A 9651-nucleotide genomic window follows, 5' to 3' on the forward strand; every position below is an offset into this window, starting at 1 on the left:
TGAATGTAATGCATGTATTTAAATGGAGGTCCACTATTCACCACCATCTAATTACATGCATTACATTTAACCCTCTTAAGCCCGGTTGCAGAAAAACCGGTTAAATTTTAACCGTGATTAATTTCACGAGAAGACCTTTTTGATAAGACAGTAAAATTTTAATCATGGTTAATTCCACGAGAGTCAATCAGAGAAGGTTTTTTTAAAAGACAGCTTCTCTGATTGGTTCTCGTGGAATTAATCACGGTTAAATTTTAATCGTGATTAATATTTCACGAGAGCCTAGACCTTTTTGATGAGACGGCTTCTCGTGGAATTAATCACGGTTGAAATTTAACCGGCTTTTGTGCAACCGGCACTCAATCTTGAACCTACCTTCACCGCTCCACCATATTTCCATCCTAAACTGATACTGAAGCTACAAATACCAGCTCTCTCCTCTCTATATCATAGTACAGCATCTTGGTTTTCTCAAATTTATCATCAATATTGAGAAATCCAACTAGAACGCTTGTATTCGACCGCCGCCATTTTGTCCACCGAAAGAACACGTGGACCGCAGAACTCGGAACGCTCTCTGTGTGAACACACCCCTAATATTAAAACACTGATGGATAAAACTCAATAGTCTGCGCTTGCTTGCTAATCAAGCATCAATCTTAGGCTAGACACACACCAGTTAGTCAAGACAAGACTAGTCACAATACTTCACATAGTTGCTTATGACGCAACACACACTGATTAGTCATTGCAATTAGACATGTCTTCATAAGCAACTATGTCAAGTATTGTGTCTAATCATGTCTTGACTAACTGGTGTGTGTCTAGACTTATACTCAAATAATACCATTAGTGTATAAACACAAGGTTACCTTATTTCCTCCCCTTATCATTTAATTATTTACTTATTGTATGGATAAAGAATGAAGGGTGAGTACAGACAGAGCAATCGGACATTCAGAGTTCCACGTTCTAGAAAACTGAAGTTAATTATTATTAAATTAGCACGAGAGAGATGGAGAGACGCTTATTATATTATCAACAAGGATGTAAACATGGTAGAGCGTCGAATCACCTCAAGATTGAGAGAGTTTGAATGTAATGCATGTATTTAAATGGAAGTCCATTATTCACCACCATCTAATTACATGCATTACATTCAACCCTCTTAAGCCCGGTTGCATAAAAATCGGTTAAATTTTAACCTTGATTAATTTCACGAGAAGACCTTTTTAATAAGACTGCTTCTCAGATTGGTTCTCGTGGAATTAATCACGGTTAAATTTTAATCGTGATTAATATTTCACGAGAGCCTAGACCTTTTTGATGAGACGGCTTCTCGTGGAATTAATCACGGTTGAAATTTAACAGGCTTTTGTGCAACCGGCACTCAATCTTAAACCTACCTTCATCGCTCCACCATTTTTCCATCCTAAACTGATACTGAAGCTACAAATACCAGCTCTCTCCTCTCTATATCATAGTACAGCATCTTGGTTTTCTCAAATTTATCATCAATATTGAGAAATCCAACTAGAACGCTTGTATTCGACCGCCGCCATTTTGTCCACCGAAAGAACACGTGGACTGCAGAACTCGGAACGCTCTCTGTGTGAACACACCCCTAATATTAAAACACTGATGGATAAAACTCAATAGTCTTGTGAACTCTGTATAATTCACGACTTCAACTCTTTCATTTTTTTTCAATTTTCCTTAGTAATTTCACAAGGAGCAATATAAAAGATGATATCAAAACGTCATTAGTTTTTAATAATCAACATCTCAATCAATAAAGGGGCATAATATCATAGAGAAACGATAGCATAAGTAGATATCCCATGCTATAGGGCGTTTATGTCGCAACTTTTACTGTTATCCCAAGCCTATAATTCACATAGTTCTTTCCTATGCAGCTGTGTGACGCTGGTAGTCTCTCAAATTGTGTCGTTCATACACTATCACCCCAACAAAACAGTAAAAATCAACAATAATCGACAGTAATCGGCTTGGGATAACAGTAAAAGTTGCGACATAAACGCCCTATGCCATGGGATATCTACTTACGCTATTGTTTCTCTATGATAAAACTCAACAGTCTTGTGAACTCCGTATAATTCACGACTTCAACTCTTCATTTTTTTCAATTTTCCTTAGTAATTTCCCAAGGAGCAATATAAAAGATGATATCAAAACGTCATTAGTTTTTAATAATCAACATCTCAATCAATAAAGGGGCATAATATCAAATTATTTTGGGGGAAAATATAATCTCCGGATCTTGCTATCAACACAGTCAATGTCTGAATAAATTCATCTTAAGGTGCGTACAGACTTTCGCTCTGCTCCGCAATCGAACGTCACTCGAGCAGATCGATTGATGATCGACCGGGGAGCAAGAGTGGAACGCGAGAAGAGCTAACATCTCCCGTAACGTTCATGATCGGAGCGAGTGCGGAGCGTGTTGGAGGCGCGTATAGGCACCTTTAGGCTCAACTCGCACTTACGCGACTCAGGTCGAGAAGAGACTAGACTCTAGTGGAGAGCATGTGTTTCCAAATGGTGACACTCAGACCAGTCGATTCTAGTCTCCGCGATGTCACCATTTCAAAACACATGCTCTCCACTAGAGTCCAGTCTCTTCTCGACCTGAGTCAACGTAAGTGTGAGTTGAGCCTTAAATGTTTATCTTCAAATGAATATACTAGTTTACTATTATAAATAGTAAATATATAATAATATAATATACTAGTTTACTATACTAATTACTATCAGTGTTGGCCTCCTGGGTTGGACAATCATTGACAATCCTAGCCAATGACAGACTTTGGTGTGGCAATCTTTCTTGTGGAAATTCTCCAATCATAGTGAAGGCAGGGTGGGGGAGATTCAAGTCCACACAGATTAAGACAAAAAATTTAAAAATTATGAATTGAGTTTATACAATTAAAAACAATTCATAGCTATCAAAATGTCACTCTTTCGGAAACCATAACCAATAATGAGGTCAGGTTTTGTTGAAATGAGTGAAGTCCACTCATGAACTCTAATATCTATCTAATAATGATGATGAATGAAATAAAATAATAATGATGATAAAACAAAAATAAAATGATGAAACCAAAACTAATAACATTTAATTTATTACAAAAATGAAGAAATCATAAAACGAAAATAATAAGATGAATGAAAAAACATAAAATGATAAATGTCTACATTTATTGTCTCAGTCAGTTTATAGTCTCGGTCGTAATTCATCAATGTCGACTGCCGATTGATTGCCTTTCCTGTAATATAAAAATTGTAACAACGTTTAGAGCTTTGATTCATTTTGCACTTTTGTAAGCGACGTGCGTCTTCAAGCAACTAGTGACAGTGCTCTCTCTCTCTCATGCTACATTACAACCATTACCAAAAACGACGGGGAAAAATCATAATAAAATAATGAAAACAAAAGAAAAATTAATAAAATAAAACAAAACAATGATTAGTGAAATGATGAAAGTGATAGAAGAATGAAGAGAGGGTTTCAAAGAAGCATAGATGCGTACATCAAGACAGAGTCAATCAAAGAAAGAGTCAGAAGAGGTGAGAAAATGCACAGTCGAAAAGTGACTGGGAACCAAACCAAAGCTGGCTATGTACATGGAAGAATGGAACCAATATATACAAACAGAGCCAACTGTTTCAGTGCTCTAGACATCACAAGTTCAAGCAGAGGATCCAATCACTTATTTCTAGATAATCAAGCAATCATTCAGCTCAAAACATTTTACAAGTACTTAGAATCGTAAGCACAAGCTTCATAGAGCAGTGAAAGCTGAACTAGTTTTCAGACTAGTGCTTGATAGATTCTAATGTGCAGCTATTAACAAGCAGACAAAACAACACGGGACAAAAAAAGATGAAAAAAAAATCAAACCGTCCATGTCAAGCCAATATGAAGTCAACATGCTAAGGTGGCAGACACCAAACTGTACACAAGTTCAATATATCATTCAAAATGTCGAAAGCCAAATAGTCAGTATAAAAGTCAGTTCCATATAGCTGTATACAAACAAGCAGATCGGTTCAATTCTAATTAAAATTCAACTACATACTCAAATCATAGATTCAACAAAAAATCATTATTTGAAAAAGGGCTGCAAGTGTGTTTGATGGTCAATAGTTGAAGTTTAATTATAAACTATAAAACAAGTTCAGTACGGTTGAGCTTCTCTCAACAAGTGGATTTTTAAATGGAAATAAATTTGAAGTTGCATTTGTTCAAATGCTAATTAATGAATAATTATTATTGAACGAAAATCCCAATTTTTGGGGTGATTTAGAGCATTTAATTGGGATTTTCATTCAATAATAAGTAGATTTTTGTCGGATTTAACCCCAATCCAACCATAGTGTTTCAAAATTCGAGATATTCGTGTCGCACAGTTAAACTATACAATAGCATACAGATTGTATAGTAATACTGTACTAGGATTATCAATGCATATTCCAAAAAATTCGTAGGTTAGATTATCCAAGATTACCGCGCGAGAAAAACTAAACGGTACAAAACATTTATGCTAAGGTTTACCAGAGATTGATAACAGTTTAAAAACCGAGACTAATATCTCAAATTGTTTCAATAAATTAGTGGCTTTAACAATATCAAGTCGTTTTGATTTAATTTAGATGATATTTACCACAACATGGATATAATATGGTAAAATATAAAATCACTTCATTTGTATGAACTACTTCTTTAAATTATTTAAAACAATATAAAAACATAAAGTACCTTTTATTTAAAACATTTCGTTGTTTGAATTCATGTTTTTAATATGGTAAAATACTATATTATAATAACCATGGACATGGTATAATATAGATATTCATCACTTTCACAACAGCCTGAGTGTTATGCCAAGATAGATTAAAAACACACACTTCTTGTGTCATTCTAGCTACTTAGCTCTCTACTATGGCAAGTCACACCACTTGATTGGCTGAGGGTGATGTCCTCAAAAGCTCAAGGCTTGTGCCTGAGTAATGGGGAACATGATGAGGGGATACGTGGGTAACTCTGACTGGCTAAGGAGGGAGATGCCGTCATAAGCTCCAGACTTGTGCGTGCTTAATGGGTAAGATAAGGGGATTAGTGAACCTAGAATTTTACTTGGGTTACAAACCACTTCTTTCAAAGATCTGAACAAATCGTCCATACATCGCCAAACCTGGCATCGTCATAATAATGAATAAGTTTTGGGCAAGAGACTGTTTTTTCTTTTCCGACCATTCTATTGTTTGTGCCAACTTAATAAATAAATAATAAATGTCGTTTATGGCGTGTTTCGGATGGACACGTTAAGCCGTCGGTCCCGGCTGCCTAAAAAGCAGTCGTTAGGTCATGTCAGAGGCCCTGAAATGGATCAGTTGCGACCTGAAAACTGTGACACCAGACCTGAGCCAGCCAGGTCACTCGATATTATTATAATAAATTTAATTTTCAAGTATCGACGACTAGAGTTTCAAGTTCAAAACTTCAAAGAAAAACCACGCGAAAATATTTATAAAATAGCATAGAGGCGCCAAGATGTCATCTCAAATACCGAATAGGCCTAATTCTTGACAACTCCCCAAAAGCTGTCTAAGCTCTCTAGTATCGTAAAGGCACACACACCACTTGTTTAGATCATCTACATAATCAATTGCCTATAATCTGACTTATTGAGCGATATAGAATGATAATCCATGACCTAATAGTTTCACAAAATTAGCAGACATATTAATAGTAACACCGACTGACGGCGCAAATAGAGCCATCGAGGCTCTAAATCAAATTGATTAAATTAATGTCGGGTTTCACCACATCACACCGCTTCAATATTGTTAATCAAGATGCAATCAACTCATCAAGCATAAAATAAAATACACAATCAAATATTATATATACAATATATACAGTAAACTGTACAAGTAACGAAGGTATCAAGCAAAAATTCAAAGTGCACAATCAAATATGATTCCCCGGTTGCACACATGTTCATTAAATTTGACCGCCGTAAAATGATGTCATTCAACAGAAGAAAAGACAATAGAACAAATGAACTATAGTGAGGTACACGTTATAATGGCAGTGAAAAGAGATAGAAGAATATCGTTGCCTGTTCTCTGCCTTAATTAATTATATTTCTACACTGTCAAAAACAGATTTGGCATCGTTGCGGAGCTGGAAAAGGATAGTACTACCTGCTTTGTCCAATTATAGACAAGGATAGCAACATAAAAGTTAATCAAATACTGTCATTATAACGTGGACCTAACCATAGTCTGACGACAATGAGATGAGTCATTTTACAACGTTTAAAATGTACTAGACTTACCTCATCTTCTATGATATAATAAAGGAAAGAACTGGCTTATACACGTAGGGGATAGGAAATTCACGAATAACGCATCATCACGTCTCAACTTCTCAAATGATTAACTTGACATTTTGCATATAGATTCTCAATTTAGCGAGGATGGTTATAGGCCTATTTTAAATTCTTCAAGATTTCAGTAGGTCAAGTTTTTATTGAACCCTTGCGGAGCACGGGTTACCTGCTAGTTTTAGATAATATTATTATTATACCACAATATGATACAGTATTACCACAACATGATACAGTATCATCTCAACTTGATACACAACTTGAGAGACTATACCAGCATCACATACTCGGACTATCAGCTTGAGTTGACAGTGAAACTTGTAACATAAACGCCCTATACCATGGCATATCACCATAAATGATACAGTATCACCACATAAGATACAGTATTTCCACAATATGATACAGTATCATCTCAGCTTGAGATAATAATAATAATAGGATAATTACAACGCAATTAATTCAAAGTGGATCATTTTACAGCAGTTAAATTTGATAGAAATACGTGCAACCGGACAATAAATTACAGTGCATTCTAGATTGTGCATCAAGCAGAAAATAAAAATTAAAGTGCAAAATCAAACATGATTGACAAGGAGAGAGAATCACTGAACCAACCTGAAGAAAACTCCATTTGCGATTAATAATATTATGAGGATGTGATGAGGTAATCCACAGCTATAGATTGGCGATGAGGTCTTATCAATGTAGTAGATCGCACAGCGCGCGGGCATCCATCTTCCAAGATTTGAATACACTGCAAAATAACACATTACTTAGACAACTAAATAAATGATACACTGATTTAAAAAATAATAATATATTCTTTTATTAATCTTTGAATACACAGTTGAAACAGACGGTTACAAAAACAATGATTGCTTCCAATTCAACTGAAACAAATTCAATCCAAATATAAAGTGGATCATCTAACATACAAAATAATACATTAGGGCTCAACTCACACTTAGGCCACTCAGGTGGAGAAGTGACTCGACTCTAGTGGAGAGCATGTGTTTCCAAATGGTGACGTCGCGGAGTCTAGAATCGACTGGTCTGAGTGTCACCATTTGGAAACACATGCTCTCCACTAGAGACGAGTCTCTTCTCCACCTGAGTCGCCTAAGTGTGAGTTGAGCCTAATTCTTCAGAAAAATATACAGAAAGTAACACAGCATTTTTCAACATACAAAATAGTATTCTCTATTCTCCAAAATATAAACCAAATGAGCCGATTTACTTCTACATAATTCTACGCTCTTGGTGCCGGTTGCACAACAGCCGGTTAAATTTTAACCGTGATTAATTTCACGAGAACCAATCAGAGAAGGCCTTTTTGATAAGACTGCTTCTCTGATTGATTCTCGTGGAATTAATCACGGTTAGTATTCAACGGCTGTTGTGCAACCGGCTCTTAAGCTGCGTACACATATTCGCGCTTCCAACCCGCACCGAGCACGCTCCTCCCTCGTACCACCATCGAACCACAGTCGCTCCGCCCACGCACCCATCATGAACGTTACAGAAGATGTTAGATCTTCTCGCGTTCCCCGGTGGAACCACTGTTGCTCGCCGGTCGATCATCAATCGCTCTGCTGGAGTGACGTTCGGTTGCGGAGCAGAGCGAAAGTCTGTACGCAACTTTAGAATTTCAACATGTCTTCAAGTTACTGATAATTCAAGACCATAGTTTATTTTCAAAAATGAATTGAGCAAATAATAATGTGAGCACAACACACAACTTACAGTCAGCTACCAGCTTTACTTCTATTGGCTCCGCTGCCTTTCAGCCTCCATTAGCTGCTTAAATCAACGGAATTCCTTTATCAGCCACCTGAAAATATAACCCTAATTCAATATTCTGGTGCAATAACGACAAAAATTATAAAACCTTCAATCAAGAACAACATGTTTTAAAATTTTAGAAATAGATTTCATATAACACAATTTTAATATTCTGTTGCAAACACGACAAAAATTATACAACTTTGAATCAAGAACAACATGTTTTCATAGTATGAGACATCGATTCAATCATGTCACAGTACTTCTTCAAAGTTGAAAGACAAAACTGTAGTCAAGTTGTTTTAATTAAATAATGCTAGTTAATATAGAAAATAACGTGTGCGCAACCAAGCCCTCAATTATACAAGCGGAAATTTTTCTGCACGTCTACATAACGCATGATCTCTTGGACTGGCCACTAAACAAAAGAACATGGGATTCTTCAAGTCACGGTACTTTTTTAAAGTTGAGAGACAAAACTGGAGTCAAGTTGTTTTAATTCAATAATGCTAGTTTATATAGGAAATAACGTGTGCGCAACCAAGGCCTCAATTATACGAGCGGAATTGTTTCTGCACGTCTATACAAGGCATGGTCTCTTGGGCTGGCCACTAACAAAAGAACATGGGATTCTTCAAGTCACGGTACTCTATCAAAGTTGAGACAAAACTGGAATCAAGTTGTTTAAATTCAATTATTCTAGTAAATTCAATAGCCTAATGCTAGTTTTTAGAAAATAACGTGTGCGCAACCATGCCTCAATTGTGGGAGCGGAATTTTTTCTGCACGTCTATACAAGGCATGGTCTCTTGGGCTGGCCACTAACGACAGAACATGCTAGCATTATGAACATCATGCATACATGCATGATGAGCATGTGTGTACATACAGAAAAATCGATTAAATAAAAACCTAACCTTAGAAACTGTTGATCCAAGTCTTTCGTTTTGATGGTCTACAACTATGCATGACGACAAGTGTGTGCACACATATTTATCATGCATGTCCTGTCGTTAGTGGCCAGTCGTAGGGTGTTGACTAATAACAGGACAAGCGCGTTGGACAAGTTTGTACACACATATTCATCATGCATGTCCTGTCGGTAGTGGGGTCAGTCTTATTGGGCGCGTGTATTACGCTTGTATAGTTTACCTCATAAGAAGTCATCTATATATATAAAATCGAAATGGCACTCACTCACTCACTGACTGACTGACTCACTCACTCACTCGCAGAACTAAAAATCTACCGGACCAAAAACGTTCAAATTTGATAGGTATGTTCAGTTGGCCCTTTAGAGGCGCACTAAGAAATATTTTGGCAATATTTTAACTCTAATGGTGGTTTTTAAGGGTTTAAAGTTCGTCTTTTAGCATGTATGTTCTTCTTATCCTCTTAATTTATAATTTAAAAATGTCCATACCATATGTTGATATAGAACTATAATCTA

General features: G+C 36.3%; 1 long non-coding RNA gene across 1 annotated transcript; it reads right to left on the reverse strand.

The window, feature by feature from the left end:
• Positions 1–3188: 3188 nt before the first annotated feature.
• Positions 3189–8316, reverse strand: LOC120355780. The gene is made up of 3 exons (XR_005573836.1): positions 8163–8316; positions 7035–7173; positions 3189–3287 (listed from the first exon to the last, which is right to left on the reverse strand). It is a non-coding gene; the product is annotated as an uncharacterized LOC120355780 (long non-coding RNA).
• Positions 8317–9651: the final 1335 nt, after the last annotated feature.

This window comes from Nilaparvata lugens, unplaced genomic scaffold (assembly GCF_014356525.2).
Source record: "Nilaparvata lugens isolate BPH unplaced genomic scaffold, ASM1435652v1 scaffold4773, whole genome shotgun sequence".
Taxonomy (NCBI): domain Eukaryota; kingdom Metazoa; phylum Arthropoda; class Insecta; order Hemiptera; family Delphacidae; genus Nilaparvata; species Nilaparvata lugens.